The 16,868-nt window shown below is 47.9% G+C and overlaps 1 protein-coding gene across 1 annotated transcript in view; it reads left to right on the top strand.

Moving 5' to 3' along the window:
* The first annotated feature begins 5,740 nt into the window (after positions 1–5,740).
* The window catches only part of DAG1 (dystroglycan 1), a 93,576-nt gene continuing 82,448 nt past the window's right edge, over positions 5,741–16,868 (top strand). Inside the window, exon 1 of the mRNA XM_040358815.1 lies at positions 5,741–5,758. The gene's annotated coding sequence lies outside the window, so the exon portion shown is untranslated. The remainder of the gene's footprint in view (positions 5,759–16,868) is intronic.

Genomic DNA, 16,868 nt, shown 5'->3' with positions numbered 1-16,868 from the left:
AACAATACAAAAACCAGAGGAAATCTCTCCACATCTAAATGGCTAACTATGATGTTTTCCCTGGAGTTCCACTCTATGATAAGAAGGAGCGGAGTTGCACTTTTCTTATCAGTTCTAGGAGGAGAGAAGCTGTGACATAAAAGGACGGACAGACGGATTGCCCTCGTCTATATTCCGCTCTTCAGTGACCTTTCCATCATCTCGGATCTCTATCGTATGTTATCATATAGATATCTCCCCCCCACCCACCCCTGGCTCTGGATCCATGCCCAGGAAATGTCATTTACTTAGAGGGAATAATGCATCATGTATACACTTGTCTGACCCAACCATGGAGGAGATGTCCTCTAGTGTGCCTACTTTTCCCTTCAAGCCTTTTCCCCAGACACCACAAGGCAGAACAAAGTGCAGTAACCCACAGCAACCACTCGCTGATCTGCCTAAAGAAAGGTTACTTCTGATTGGTCTGCCACGGTTGACCCCACTTTGTGCTATGAAAGCAGCCTGAGGGTAGGAAAGGATTGCGGGTGACACATAGACTGCAAAAATCTCAAAGCTTCTCCTTGAGGAGGAACAAATTATCCTACACACAGCTGACTTCCTGTCTAGAGTTCCTTTACCACACAGACCTGGCTACAGAGTAGGGTGACCACATTTCCAAACTGCCATTCAGGGACACCCCCCTCCTTCACAAAAATTTGCCAATTTTAACGTTTTTCAGGAGCAGTGATTCTAATGATGCTTAAAGTGCAACAATAAAAATTAACAATTCCTCTAAATATAGTGACTGGGAGGTCCCCTTAGTCTGCCTGTAAAGTGGGGCATGTGTACCATGTATAGAACATTCTGCAGCAAAAATGAAATTTATAAAGAAAAAAAGAGCCAAATCACATCTAAATTGACTCACGGTTGTAATTGCTGGCACCAAGCAATTGGAAAAAAAAAAAAAAAAAAAAAAATAAAACTAGTGCCCCCCCCCCTCAGTCCATACCAGCACCCACGGGCTCTACCCCCGCCCCCCCCCCACCCCAAAGCATCACGTCCCCATCTTACCCTGGCTGGTGGTTGTTGTGGCATGCAGGTAGGGGGGTTATCAGAATCTGGAAGCCCCCAAAGGGTCTGGAATGGACTAGGGGAGGGGGACCCCACGCCATGTTTTTCTTTTTACTGGCAGCTTTATTTTTTATTTAGCCGTCAGCGGAAAAGCCCATTGACAGCTGAAGACTGATCAGTTGTTAGGGACGCCGGCTTCCCAGCCCCGCTCTCTCATCGGGTAGCTGTGTCAGTTTCATTCCGGAACACTGTATTGTCCTGGAATGAAGGTGCCCGGGACCCGGGACAGAACTGCAAAATGCGGGACTGTCCCGGGCAATCCGGGACATGTGGTCACCCTACCACACGAACGGATTTTCGCCGCTCAAGCTTGGCTTGCATACACACGGTCACATAAAAGTTCTCTGAACTTTCGACCATCAAGAACGGGGTGACTTACAACACTACGACAAGCCGAGAAAATTAAGTTCAATGCTTCGGAGCATGCGTCGAATTGTTTCCGAGCATGCGTTGGAATTTTGCGCGTCGGAATTGTTACAGACTTTAGGATTTTCCGTCGGAAAATTTGAGAACCTGCTCTCAATCTTTTGTTGGCGGAAATTCCGACAGCAAAAGTCCGATGGAGCCTACAAAGTTCACATCGGACTTTTCTTGTCGGATATTCTGATTGTGTGTAACGTGGCATTAGAGATTGTAACTCGTCATCTCACTGTTTATGTGCAATAGATGACGAAATGGTCAATAGTCGTTCAGCAGTGTACAACAGCTTCACTTGAGGACCGATGCGACAATCGTTTTCCTCCCGTGTTTGGGTGACCTCGAGTAGGATTACACGACTTCCTCATTATTGGAGTAATAAACACTTCATGAGATAGGATGAGTGGCCAGTCAAGTCAAACAGGCCCTGGGGGATTTAAAAGGTCAATAACGGGAGATAGATAAGGCCGCTGTGACCTCACCATGGTAAACAGCAGGTGGTATAGACTGAGGACATAGGAATCTGATTTTGGGGAATACATTGTAACACTTTCGGGATCTTTGCGGAGATTTCTGTCTGATGGTTGTACACACCATCATACAGAAATCCGGCCGGTCACGATACGCGGTGACGTGCCGCGACGATGACGTGGCGACGTGCGCGGCCCTGGGAGGTAAATGCCTCCACGCATGCGTCGAATCACTTCGACGCATGCGAGGGCTTGGGGCCGAGCGGACATGTCCGGTGAGTCTGTACAGACGACTGAACATGTCCGACGGACAGGCTTCCAGTGGACATGTTTCTTAGCATGCTAAGAAACATTTTTCCGCTGGAAAACGGTCGGCTGGACAAATGTCCGCTGGAAACCTGTCCGGTCAGCCGTACACACGACCGAACATGTCTGCTGACATGTTCGGTCGTGTGTACAAGGCCTAAGAGATACGCCACGTAAAGATAAAGCTGCCCCTAGTTGGCCTAGTCAATGTTAAGTATGGCCGTCGTTCCCGCGTCGAAATTCGAAAATTTTACATCGTTTGCGTAAGTCGTCCGTGAATGGGGCTGGACGTAAATAAGGACTTGCGGCGTACTTTGGCGCAATGCACACTGGGATATGTACACGGACGGCGCATGCGCCGTTCGTAATAAACGTCCATCACGTCGAGTCACGAGTAATTAACATAAAACACGCCCCCCATGCTCATTTGAATTAGGCGCGCTTACGCCGGCCGCATTTACGCTACGCCGCCGTAATTTAGGAGGCAAGTACTTTGTGAATACAGTACTTGCCTCTCTGACTTAAGGCGGCGTAGCGTAAATACGATACGCTACGCCGCCTTAAAGTTGCGGCGGCGTCTCTGAATCTAGGTAGTAGTTTACATTGTAAGTTGCAGGATTACAGCCTGGTTGTACGAGATAAGGTGTAAAGCCAGACAGGAGGAAAAAACATTGGCCGGGGGGGGGGTGAAAGATCAAGAGCGGGAGATAAGCCTGGTGTGACCTCACCTTGGTAAATATCAGGTGTTATAGACGGAGGAACCGCGTACCAGGATGATTCAGGGAATATACTGTAACATGTTTTTTGACCAGGGTGGATCCCTGAGGCTGAGCCCGGACACAATTCCATATGGTGGTATGGACGGCACCAATTCCGGGTGTTCGGGACTCCTAGGCTGGCCAGTCCTCCAGTATTGCAGGTCTTGCCGTTCCCTGTCACTCTCCCGGACTGCCTGACACCAAGAACAACGACCAAACTACGTGAGAGACCGTCATTTGTCCTCAAAGATATTTAATGGGGTTGTAAAGGTTCTTTTTTTTTTTTTTTTTAATAACAAACATGTCATACTTACCTCCACTGTGCAGTTTGTTTTGCACAGAGTGGCCCCAGTCCTCCTCTTCTGGGGTCCCTCAACGGCTGTCTCGGCTGCTCCCCGCAAGAGCTAACCCCCTTCATGGGAAGCGCTCTCCCAAAGGGGGTTAGCTTGCGGGCGCGCTCCCGTGATACAGCCGGCGGGCAGCCATAGCCGTTGACTGTATCACTCGGCCCCGCCCCCCCCGCCATTGATTAGATTGACAGCAGCGGGAGCCAATGGCTGCGCTGCTATCAATCTCCAAGAAGAGTCGAGAACAGCTGAGAAGACTGGAGCCAGTAACCAGCGCGTTCACGAGGGGCCCTCGTCGAGGGCTCAGGTAAGTAAACCGGGGGGCTGGGGGGGTCTGTAAGCATTGGATGTTTTTTCACCTTAATACAAAGCTTTGCCCTTTAGAGTGGAATAATAGGATTTTTTGTACTCACTGTAAAATCCTTTTCTCCGTCGTCCATGGACGGACACAGCTCTTTAATCTTGACATTTGGGTTATGTTACTGTGCATAGGAGAGGCTCTCCTATGAACAGGAACATAACCCACTTGTCAAGATTTAAGGAGCTGTGTCCGTCCATGGACGATAGAGAAAAAGGTTTTGTTTTTTATAACAAACATGTCCTACTTACCTGCTCTTTGCAAAACCAGGTCAGCCCCGATCCTATTCTTCTCGGGTCCCCCCATCGGCGCTCCTGGATCCTCCCCCTTGACCAGTGCCCCCAATGGCAAGCAGCTTACTGTGGGGGAACTGGTGCATGCTCGCTCACGAGCCTCGCTCTAGGCATCCATAACACACCTAGAGCAGTTACTCGTAGGGGTTGCCACCTGTCCAGGATTCACCCAGACAGCTCGGGTTTGGAATCTTGTGTCCGGGTTCCAGTCCGCCTGAAACACGGACACATTATTTAGACTGGGCTGTGGCTCCCCAAGTCACACAAAATAAATTCTGTTGTCATTCGGGAGCTGCTGGCCACTGTTTGGGGGCAGGTTTGGAATCACGGGGGGGGGTGGGGGGGGGGGATTTGGCCATAATGTCAGCAAGAGAAGTTTGGCCACACCCACTGTTCATCGCAGCGCGCTGCATTACCACTTTCTTTGGGGCACCCAAAGGTGTCCCAGGTCTTTTATAATCCTAGGGCCAGATTCACAAAGAGATACGACGGTGTATCTACAGATACACCATCGTATCTCTGACTTACACTGGTCCTATCTATGCGCCTGATTCATAGAATCAGAAACGCATAGATAGGGCTTAGATCTGACAGTGTTACACTGTGTTACACTGTCAGATCTTTTTTTCAATTTAAAAATGGCGCCGGGGGCGTTCCCGCTGATTTACGATAAATAATATGTAAATCAGCGAGATATGCAAATTCACGAACGTACGCGGACCCGTCGCAGTGTTCTTACGTTGTTTCCGTAGCGGTTTTCCGTCGTATACTTACCCCTTCTTTTATCAGGCGCAGCCAATGTTAAGTATAGCCGGCGTTCCCGCGTCGAATTTGACTTTTTTCCTACGTCGTTTGCGTACGCCGATTCACGAACACGCGCGTCGCAAGTCCCGCTCACGTCGCAACCACTGACGTCCTAGTGACGTCAGTGGGAGCAATGCACGCCGGGAAAATTCCCCGTGCGACGCATGCGCATTTAAACCGGCGCGGGAACGCGCCTGATTTAAATATGACACTCCCCTAGCCGCAGAATTTGAATTCCGCCCGGGGGATTTAGGATCCGCCGCCGCAAGTTTGGAGGTAAGTGGTTTGTGATTAGCCACTTGCCCTCCTAAACTTGCGGGAGCGGATCTTAATTCACGTAGATCGAGCGGATCTATAGATCCGCTGAGCTACGTGAATCTGGCCCCTATTGTGTATAAAAAAAATATGCCCTGTGTCGCTAAAGCGTTTGGGTTTGGCTTGAAGAAAAGGCGGCAACCCTAGTTACTCGGCCCCGCCCCCGCTCTCTCCTTATGGGCTAACTGCTGTGACTGACAGTAGTGGAAGCCAATGGATTTCACTGCTGTCCTCAACCTATGAGGAGAGGGAGTCCAGGGACAGCTGGGTGCTCTTATGCACATCGCTGGATCGAGATGGGACTCAAGGAAAGTAGTACGGGGGGGGGCATCTCGGGGTATATGGACAACAGCCAATCAGCTTTAACTTGTCATCCCGAGCACAGGCAGTCATCTAATTGGTTGCGTCAGGTTACTGCACTGCACATGAGGCTGTTCCATTCATTATCGTTGTCAGGGGATATTTTAATGATGAATTTTAAAGTTATTTCCACATTAATATTATGTATCCTCCTCCCCCCCCCCTCCAGGAATGGACGTTTACAGATCATGTGACTCCAGCGAGCGGCCCACGCAGGGTAAGTGACTTATATTTATTGTAGAAAATGATTGTGGACAGGAGTGATGAGAGGTGGGGGAGGTGATCTCCGAGTGGGTGTGTTCAGATTCGCCCCCTCGTGGTCCACGAGTTAAAAAAAAAATGGTAGCCCTAGGGTGACCACATTTCCAAACTACCATTCAGGGACACACCTCCCCCTTCCCAAAAATCAGCTTGTGCTTGTAACGAATCACAGCACAGTGATTGGACACAAGAGGCGGGGATTTATGATTTTCCTCCAATCACAAGCAGGGGGCGGGGACTGTGCTCCTCCAGGCATTCCCGGCCAGGACAAGTACTGTCAGTGAGTAAAGCGGTGATGTGGCGGCCTTTTTTGGGGGCATCAGATTGGCCCGGGGGGAGGGGGGGTGGCTGTGTCAGTTTCATTCCGGGACATTGTATTGTCTTGGAATGAAGGTGCCCGGGACAGACCTGCAAAAATGCGGGACTGTCCCGGCAAATCCGGGACATGTGGTCACCTACACAACCCCCACCCCAGCAACTAGAACATTGTACAGCGGAGCTCTCCCCCATAGTGCCGGCCAGGGGGGTGAATTTCGGTTTTGTGCTGCCCTAGGCCTGACTAAACTCGTGCACCTTCTAATTTAAATATGACCCACCCCCTCCTGTAAAGGCCACACCCCTTGCGGTTAGAAGACCCACCCTGAAATTTTCAAGTGGGGACACTAGTTCTGATGGCCTGTGGGGGGGGGCAATCCCTTAATTTGCATGATTTCCTCTCACTTCCTGTTTGGCTATGGGACAGGAAGTGAAGAGAAATCTCTGCAATGGGACTGGGATGGTTAAAAAATTAGAAGCGGAGGCCCCACCCCCACAGTTGCAAGATGCCCAACCGCCCACATACTGGAAGCAGTGCGGCCGATTTATGGGGGTGCTAAACTAATTTGCCTAACAGTGTAGCGCAAGCCGGCAGGGACACTGTCCGTGCTGCCCCCCCCCCCCTCCTACAAAGTGCTGCCCTAGGCCTGGGCCTTGTTGGCCTAGGCCAGGATACAGCATTGGTGCCGGCAGAGGCGAATGGCAGCTGATCATGTGATCCGTGTGTATGACATCATCACCACCCCTCCTCTCTGTACAATGGATGAAGTGCCCAGATCCGGAAGGAAGTCGGCGCGCCGAGACACGTGGACTGTTTGTTACTTACAGATAGAATTAGCCGTAATCCGCGAGAAAGGATAATTCCGACTGAAGGTTTAGTGGTGTCCTCAGCCAGGTCACTGGATTGTCACAACCCCACCGAAACAGCCAAGGCACGCCATCCGCTGAGTCTCATTCCCCTCGAAAAACTATCATGTATACAGTTCAGATGGGGGGGTGTGTGGGGGGGGGCTAGATGTATATATGTTCCGGAATGGGGGTGAGGTAGGAGGACCATGTGGATATAAATGACAGTAAACGCTGGACAGGGGTTTGGCACGGATTTTTTTTTTTTACATCTACAATAAAACTTTGGATTGCGAGCAGAATTCATTCCAGAAACTTGCTTGTAATCCAAAGCACTTGTATATCAAAGCAAATTTCCCCATAAGAAATAATGGAGACTGAGATGATTCGTTCCACAACCATTTATTCATAAGTCCTTCACAAGGTTTAGGAGGGTGTCTATGGGAATGTTTGACCATTCTTCTAGGAGAGCATTTGTGAGGTCAGACAGTGATGTTGGATGAGAAGGCCTGGATCGCAGGACGGCGGAGGACTGTGTCTGTGTCCCGACTCCCGAATGAATGGAAGCAAGCAAATATTAATTGATGGGCGCTGGTGAGGCTGCTTTGGATGGGCATGGTGAGGCTGCATTTGATGGGCGCTGGTGAGGCTGCACTGATGGGCGCTGGTGAGGCTGCATTTGATGGGCGCTGGTGAGGCTGCATTTGATGGACGCTGGTGAGGCTGCATTTGATGGGCGCTGGTGAGGCTGCATTTGATGGACACTGGTGAGGCTGCATTTAATGGGCCCTGGTGAGGCTGCATTTGATGGACACTGGTGAGGCTGCATTTGATGGGCGCTGGTAAGGCTGCATTTGATGGGCGCTGGTGAGGCTGCATTTGATGGACACTGGTGAGGCTGCATTTGATGGGCCCTGGTGAGGCTGCATTTGATGGGCGCTGGTAAGGCTGCATTTGATGGGCGCTGGTAAGGCTGCATTTGATGGACACTTTATTAAAAAGGTGGGGTTTACATGGGCAGGGATAAAGGGGGCGAAGTCAGGGGTGGAGCCAAGGGGGCGGCAAAATAAGGTTTCGTCTAGGGCGTCAAAAATCCTTGCACCAGCCCTGCATACCATAAACAATATACATCTTGAGATCTTCTACACCCAGCATACCACATACAGAGCTCCTGTACATACAATGTACACTATACATACCATATACAATACACAGAGCTCCTGTACGCCCGGCGCACTCCGCCATTCCATATACACTGAGAGACGCGCTCTATTTACACTGAATGTCTTTCTGCGGGGAGGAGAAGGAAGGCTCCCTGGCCTCTGGCATGTTACAGGTTAATGATTTGCATCCATTGTGTCCCATTTTTTCCAAAGCCCGCTCACCCTACAAGGTGCCCTCTGTATCCACCGGCTGGCAGCCCCCCCCCCCCGCTATATATTTAGCAAAGACCGAGTACAGGAGCGCGATGTGTTGCTAGGAGACCTGCGTGTAATGGCAGAGATCGCTGTCACCGCTATGCTGGGTCAGGGGGGACAATCGGGAGAACCTCGAGATTTATTAGAGTAACTTTACAAGAAAAAAAAAGGAGGCAGCTTCTATCGGAGCCTATAGGAAATCTTCATCTTCAACTCTGGCAGATCACATGACAGAATCGCCCTAAAATCGCTCTGTACATTCCCATCGGGATATGGAGGCGGGACATCCCGAATGTTCAGAGCTTATTGTGTAAAAAAAAATTACGGAGTAAGTTCACACAAGAAATATCCAAGTTTGCGTGAAAATGCAAGCGAAATTCCGGGAACGCATATACGCAAAAATACGCGCAAATACGAGAAAAAAGTAGATGCTCAAACTGGAGTATCGTGTGCAAAACGGTTCAGGGGGCTTACTGTATATATCACCAATCATACACACACCGGCCACTTTATTAGGCACACCTGTTTAATTACTGGGTAACACAAACTGCTAATCAGCCAATCACATGGCAGGAACTCAATGCACTTCAGGGGCGGATCCAGAGTCTAATCTCGGGAGGGGCAATGCCAAAATATATACTGTATACTTTATATACTGAAAGAGAGGCGCATATGTTCTGCCAGATTCCAGATGGAGCGAGGTCTGTGCTATACAGGGCTGTCTTAATGAGAGGGCACGCCTGAGCACTGCCCAGGGCCCCCCGCTGCATGGGGGGCCCCTGCCCTTTCCCCAAAGCAGCTTGTCCTTGAGCCCGGGCTATCCCAAAATTGGGGCAGCCCGGGCTGACCCCTCTACATCCCAGATGTCCCCCAGCACTCTGACCCCTCTTCACCCTAGATATCCCCTACCTCTTACCTATGTGATTTCTGTTTACCTGCACTGTCTCCATTGTAGGGGCCCCAGAGCATTACTTTGCCCATGATGCTATTAAGACAGCCCTGGTGCTATAACCGAATGATGGCTACAGCGCGGACCTGAATTGCCGGGAGGACGTCAATAGACGTCCTCCCGTGCTCGAGCAGCCTGCGCGCCCCCTGCAGGGCGCGCGCGGCTCGCTCTATGATCAGCGAGTCTGAGACTCTCTGGATCACGATCCCGACCCCTTACCATGTGATCAGCTGTCAGCCAATGACAGCTGATCATGTGATGTAAACAAAGTCGGTAATCGGCTATTTTTATTCTCACGCTGATAGCGCGAGAAGGAAAAAAAAAGAAGACAGCGGGACATCGGTCCTGATCAGGGAGAGCTGCAGACAGCTCATCTGTGCCAATAAGTGCTACCTACCAGTGCCCACCAGCGCCACCTATCAGTGCCCACAGTGCCACCTATCAGTCAGTGCCCACAGTGCAAAATCTAGAAGTCACTAATCAGTGCCTCAAACAGTGCTGCCCATCATTGTCACCTACCAGTGCCCATCATTGTCACCTACCAGTGCCCGTCATTGTCACGTACCAGTGCCACCTATCAGTGCCCTCTATCCAGGGCCAATCCGCCCTATAGGCTTACTATGCAAGCCGCTTAGGGCCCCGCAAAGCTGCGGAGGGCCCCCTCAATTACCAGAGGCCCCGCCTGGTAAAAAGTCATTTTCGGCCCCTCACCCCACTTCTCAACTCGCTGGCTGCATGGGGGAAGAGGTAAGAAGTCAGCAACCACCGCTTCTCACTTTAATGTAAGATGTCATTTCCGACAGCAGAACACTCCCCCCCCCCCCGCTACTCAAATTTAATCTTTAATGTAACATGTCATTTTGCTTAGGGCCCCAGAGAGGTCAGGATCGGCACTGCCTCTATCTGTGCCCATCGGTAACACCTATCAGTGCTCCCCATCAGTGCCGCCTTACCTGTGCCTATCAGTACCGCCTAATTTGTTCCCATCAATGCCAACTTATCTGTGCCTATCAGTGCCGCCTCATCTGTGCCTATCAGTGCCCACAGTGCAGCCCATCAGTGCCACCTCATCAGCGCATATCAATGAAGGAGAAAAATTACCTGTTTACATTTTTTTAACAAAATATAAAACATAATTTATTTATTTTCCAAATTTTCCATCTTTTTTTGTTTATAGCGCAAAAATTAAAAAAACGCAGAGGTGATTAAATACCACCAAAAGAAAGCTCTGTTTGTGGGGAAAAAAGGACGCCGATTTTGTTTGGGTACCACGTTGTTTGACCTCGTAATTGTCATTCAAAGTGCATCAGCGCTGAAAATTGGTCTGGGCAGGAGGGGGGTTTAAGTGCCCGGTAAGCAGGTGGTTAATGTGGTTGCTCCACCAACCAGCGTTCTTCAACCTAGAATACGCCCTCGGCTCCCCATAAAGCTCTACAAAGTGCCATCCAATGTATGTGAAGATCTCAGCGTTGTGTGCAGGGCCGCCATCAGGGGGGTACAGGCAGTACACCTGTAAGGGGCCGGATGGCAACCCCTTTAAAAAAAAAATATTTTTTAGGGGTATGGGGGCCCGGAGATCCCCAGGGCCCCGAATGACAACCCCCCTTTTTTTTATAAAAAAAACATTTTTTTATATATATTTTTTTATATATATTATATATATATATATTATATATTATATATATATATATTATATATATATAAACATTTATTTTTTAAAGGACCCAGGGCCCCGGATTGCAACCCCCTTTTTTTTATAAAAAAAAAATAATTTTTATTTATATTTTATTTCTTTTTTATATATATTTATATATATATATATATATATATATATATATATATATATTTTTTTTTTTATTATTATTATTATTATTAAAGGGCTCAGAGGTCTCAGGGCCCCATGTGGCAAAGCCCCCTTTTTTTTTTATATAATGTTTATTTTTTTATTTTTGTTTATATATATTTATTTTTTATTTTTTTATTAAAGGACCAGAGGTCCCCAGGGCCTGGATGGCAACCCCCCTTTTTTTTATAAATGTTTATTTTTTTATATATATTTTTTTATTTATTTATTTTTTTATTATTATTATTAAAGGGCCCAAAGGTCCCGGATGGCAACCCCCTTTTTGTAATTTCTTTTTATAAAAAAATATATAATAATTTGTATGTATTTATATATATATATATATATATATATATATTATTATATTTTTTTTATTAAAGGGCCCAGAGGTCCCCAGATGGCCCCCCTTTTCTTATATATATTTTTCTTCATTTCTTCTTTTTTTGTAAAGGCCCCCCCCCCCGCTTCTCAAGTCGCGGCACCCCCCCCCCCCCCGGTTCTCTGCTCCAGGGGGCCCATGCCTGAAGCTGTGTAAGGGGCCAATAATTCCTAATGGCTGCCCTGGTTGTGTGATCATCCGGTCTGCAGTCTCATCTGATGATGTATTCCATGGATGTCCCGATGAAGGGACGGTTATCGCGCTCGTCAGAATAATTTCCCGTTATCTGATCGCCGGTACATTGTCCAGAGAACTTCAGCAAAATGAAGGAGATGTGGGATTTCTTTTTCTCTTCTAGAGTCATTATTCCGTATCTGGAAGAGGAAATAAAGTGATAATAATAAGATGGAAACAGACCTTTCCATCACTCTCATTACCACCGTCTCATCCAGTCCTCGTCAACACTTCTCTGCCTTTCCCCTCCCCGTTCTTCTTACCACCCCCACCCACCAAGATCACCCACTGCCCCGCACATTGTCAGTCACTGCACAAAAAAAAAAAGGATAAGACGCAATTCGGGAAGAGATTTCCATTGTTAGATATCTCAAGTGGTGGCTGGTGCTCAAAATTTTTGAGGGGGCGCAAAGAAACGAAAAAACAAAACAATTGCAGCCTCACTGTGCCCATAAATGCAGCCACTGTGCCCATCAAATGCAGCCACTGTGCCATCAAATGCAGCCACTGTGCCCATCAAATGCAGCCACTGTGCCCATCAAATGCAGCCACTGGGCCATCAAACGCAGCCACTGTGCCATGCCATCAAACACAGCCACTGTGCCATGCCATCAAACGCAGCCACTGTGCCATCAATTGTCACCACTGTGCCATGCCATCAAACGTAGCCACTGTGCCATGCCATCAAACAAAGCCACTGTGCCATCAATTGTCACCACTGTGCCATGCCATCAAACGCAGCCACTGTGCCATCAATTGTCATCATTGTGTCATGCCATCAAACGTAGCCACTGTGCCATGCCATCAAACAAAGCCACTGTGCCATGCCATCAAACGCAGCCACTGTGCCATCAATTGTCACCACTGTGCCATGCCATCAAACGCAGCCACTGTGCCATGCTATCAACAAAGCCACTGTGCCATCAATTGTCACCACTGTGCCATGCCATCAAACGCAGCCACTGTGCCATTAATTGTCACCACTGTGCCATGCCATCAAACGCAGCCACTGTGCCATGCCATCAAACGAAGCCACTGTGCCATCAATTGTCACCCCTGTGCCATGCCATCAAACGCAGCCACTGTGCCATCAATTGTCACCACTGTGCCATGCCATCAAACGCAGCCACTGTGCCCATCAATTGTTGCCACTGTGCCCTTTAATTGTCGCCACTGTGCCAATTGTCACCACTGTGCCCTTTAATTGTCGCCACTGTGCCAATTGTCGCCGCTGTGTCCTTTAATTGTCGCTGCTGTGCCCTTTAATTGTCGCCACTGTGCCAATTGATGCCACTGTGCCATTTAATTGTCGCCACTGTGCCCTGTAAAATGCTGCCCCCCCCCCTGCCCGGCACTTACCGTTCGCTGGCTTGATAGGCACTTCCACAGCCAACCAGCTGCGGTTATTCAGATGGCCGGCGCTCGCCAGGGGGCCGGCCATCTGAATGGTCGGCGGCAGCGGCAATACATAGATTCATGCAATGCATGAATCTATGTATTGTATCAGTGGCGTTGCAGGAGAGCGAGCCCCTTACAGGCCCAGCTGGTCCCCCTCCCGTTTTTTTTCTGCATTACACCTGTAAGGGGCCCGATGTTCCCCAAGGCCCCTTACAGGCCAGCTGGCCCCCTCCCGTTTTTTTTTTGCATTACACCTGTAAGGGGCCCGATGTTCCCCAGGGCCCCTTACAGGCCGGCTGGCCCCCCTCCCATTTTGTTTTTTTTTGCTTTACACCTGTAAGGGGCCCGATGTTCCCCAGGGCCCCTTACAGGCCCGGCTGGCCCTTCTCCCATTTTGTTTTTTTTTTGCATTACACCTGTAAGGGGCCCGATGTTCCCCAGGGCCCCTTACAGGTCCGGCTGGCCCTTCTCCCGTTTTTTTTTTTTTTCATTATCCGGCTGTACTGAACTTGATCGATGGATCGACTTCCGTACAACCAGCCTGCCCATAGATAGATCAGATCTGGACCTATCCATTCTTAACCTGGCAGGGATTCGATCCATCTATGGCTGGCTTAACTCACGTCTTCAATCTCTTCCTCTCTACTGCCATCCTCCCCTCCCCCCCTAAAGAATACCCGATCCCCCTACAATCCCTGCGTAGAGGTGACGCCGCGTTCATCATTTGCGAGTTGCTGGAGTTTCCACCGATATTCGCAGATGATGCATGGCTGGTAGTGAGTTATTATGGGGAGGTCATATAATCAGGGCCGCCATCAGGAATTATGGGGCCCCTTACACAGCTTCAGGCATGGGCCCCCTAGAGCAGAGAACTAAATTGAGAAGCGGGGGGGCTGCCGTGAATTGAGAGCGGGGTTTGCCGCCGCTAATTGAGAAGCAGAAGCAGGGGGTGCCACGAATTGGGGGGTTAAAAAAAGAAGAAATTAAAAAATACATATGGGGTAGCCATCCGGGGCCTGGGGACCTCTGGGCCGTTTTATTATATATATATGTATTTTTTATAAATAAAAAATGTATTTCTTATAAATAAAAAAAAAATATTTTTTATATATTTTTTTATTTAGTTTTTATTTTTATTATATATATATGTATTTTTTTATAAATAAAAACATTATTTCTTATAAATAAAAAACATATTTTTTATATTTTTTTATTTCCTTTTTATTATATATATGTATTTTTTATAAATAAAAAAATGTATTTCTTATAAATAAAAAATATATATTTTTATATATTTTTTTATTTCTTTTTATTATATATATATATATGTATTTTTTATAAATAAAAAAAACTATTTCTTATAAATAAAAAAATTATGTTTTATATATTTTTTTTATTTTTTTTTTTATTATTTTTTTATATATATATATGTATTTTTTCATTTTTTTTTTGGCTCTTTAATAAAAATTAAAAAATATATAACATTTTTTTTTTTAAATGTGTTATAAAAAAAGGAGGTTTGCCATCCGGGCCCCTGAGGACCTCTGGGCCTTAAATAAAAATATATATTAAAAAAAATTATAAAAAAAAAGGGGGGGTTGCCGCCCTGGGGACCTCCGGGCCCCTTATAGGTGTACTGCCTGTACCCCCCCTGATGGCGACCCTGCATATAATCAGCGCGCTGTGTGGAATTTTATGATCACAGATGGATTTGTAATAAATGTGGACTTCCCTGTAGGGGGGCGATACCCAATAGCCGGTTATTTGCCCCGGTAGCCGTCACCTGTTGCCCCCTCCCGGGGTGTGAGCAGTGTCAGTGGGGGGGTCAGTGTTTATACAGTGTTGTTTGGCTCCAGTGTCTAAAGGAAAGTAAAATAGCGAGATACCTGAGACTCGGCCATCTGTCGCGCATTACGCCAGAATCAGGAGAGATCCCTGTGCGGAATTCCCTTCACTGACATCTGCCGCCTCCTTTACTGATAGACACAGTGCCAGATCAACCAACCCCCCCCCCCTAGACATGTGCACTGCCGAAAAATGTGTTTTCACCTCATTCGTTTATTTATTTTTTATTTTTTTCGGGTCGTTCCGTTATGATCACAATTCGAAAATTCGTAAATTTGAAAAAAAGAAAGAAAATTCTAAAGAATAATAAACAGAGACAGACGACTACATGGAAATCTCACCATTGTGGGAGGGGCAAAGACACAAACTACTGAGGAAATCTCACCATTGTGGGGGGGCAGAGACACAAACTACTGCAGGAAATCTCACCATTGTGGGAGGGGCAGAGAGCGCACAATGCAGGAAATCTCACCATTGTGGGAGGGGCAGAGACACAAAAAATCAGGAAATTCTCCATTGTGGGAGGGGCAGAGACAAAAAAATCAGGAAATCTCCATTGTGGGAGGGGCAGAGACACAATGCAGAAAATTCTCATTGTGGGGGGGCAGAGACAAACAATACAGGAAATCTCCATTGTGGGAGGGGCAGAGACAAACAATGCAGGGAAATCTCTCCATTGTGGGAGGGGCAGAGACAAAATAATGCAGGAAATCTCTCCATTGTGGGAGGGGCAGAGACACAAAATATGCAGGGAAATCTCTCCATTGTGGGAGGGGCAGAGACACAAACAATGCAGGGAAATCTCACCATTGTGGGAGGGGCAGAGACACAAACAATGCAGGGAAATCTCCATTGTGGGAGGGGCAGAGACACAAACTATTGCAGGAAATCTCACCATTGTGGGAGGGGCAGAGACACAAACTAATGCAGGGAAATTCCCATTGTGGAGGGGGCAGAGACACAAACAATGCAGGAAATTCTTCATTGTGGGAGGGGGCAGAGACACAACAATGCAAGAAATTCTCCATTGTGGGAGGGGCAGAGACACAAACAATGCAGGAAATCTCACATTGTGGGAGGGCAGAGACAAACTATGCAGGAAAGATCACCATTGTGGGAGGGGCAAGACACAACTATGCAGGAAATCTCCATTGTGGGAGGGGCAGAGACAAACTACTGCAGGAAATCTCCCATTGTGGGAGGGGCAGAGACACAAACTACTGCAGGAAATCTCACCATTGTGGGAGGGGCAGAGACACAAACAATGCAGGAAATCTCCCATTGTGGGGGGGCAGAGACACAAACTACTGCAGGAAATCTCACATTGTGGGAGGGGCAGAGACCAAACTACTGCATGGAAATATCCCATTGTGGGAGGGGCAGAGACACAACTACATGCATGGAAATATCCCCATTGTGGGAGGGGCAGAGACACAAACTACTGCATGGAAATATCCCCATTGTGGGAGGGGCAGAGACACAAAACTACTGCAGGAAATCCCCATTGTGGGAGGGGCAGAGACACAAACTACTGAGGAATATCTCACTATTTTGGGAGGGGCAGAGACACAAACTACTGCAGGAAATCTCGCCATTGTGGGAGGGGCAGAGACACAAACTACTGCAGGAATACATGTGGGTTTATGTAGAAGGGCATTGATAATTTTAGCTTATGATGGAGGCGATAAGGAACGTTTTCATGGTGGAGTGTAAGCTTGATGGATATTCCGCCTCTATCCCCCCCAGATTATCATATTATCCAAAGACTCCGCTGGGCGGTGGAGCTGTGAATTCCCCGGTGAGCTCCTTACAGAATCTCATATCACAGCCAGGTGGGAA

Source organism: Rana temporaria, chromosome 7 (assembly GCF_905171775.1).
Source record: "Rana temporaria chromosome 7, aRanTem1.1, whole genome shotgun sequence".
In the NCBI taxonomy this organism is placed as follows: domain Eukaryota; kingdom Metazoa; phylum Chordata; class Amphibia; order Anura; family Ranidae; genus Rana; species Rana temporaria.
Note: the sequence above shows the minus strand (reverse complement) of the source record. Positions and strands in the feature narration are given on the sequence as shown.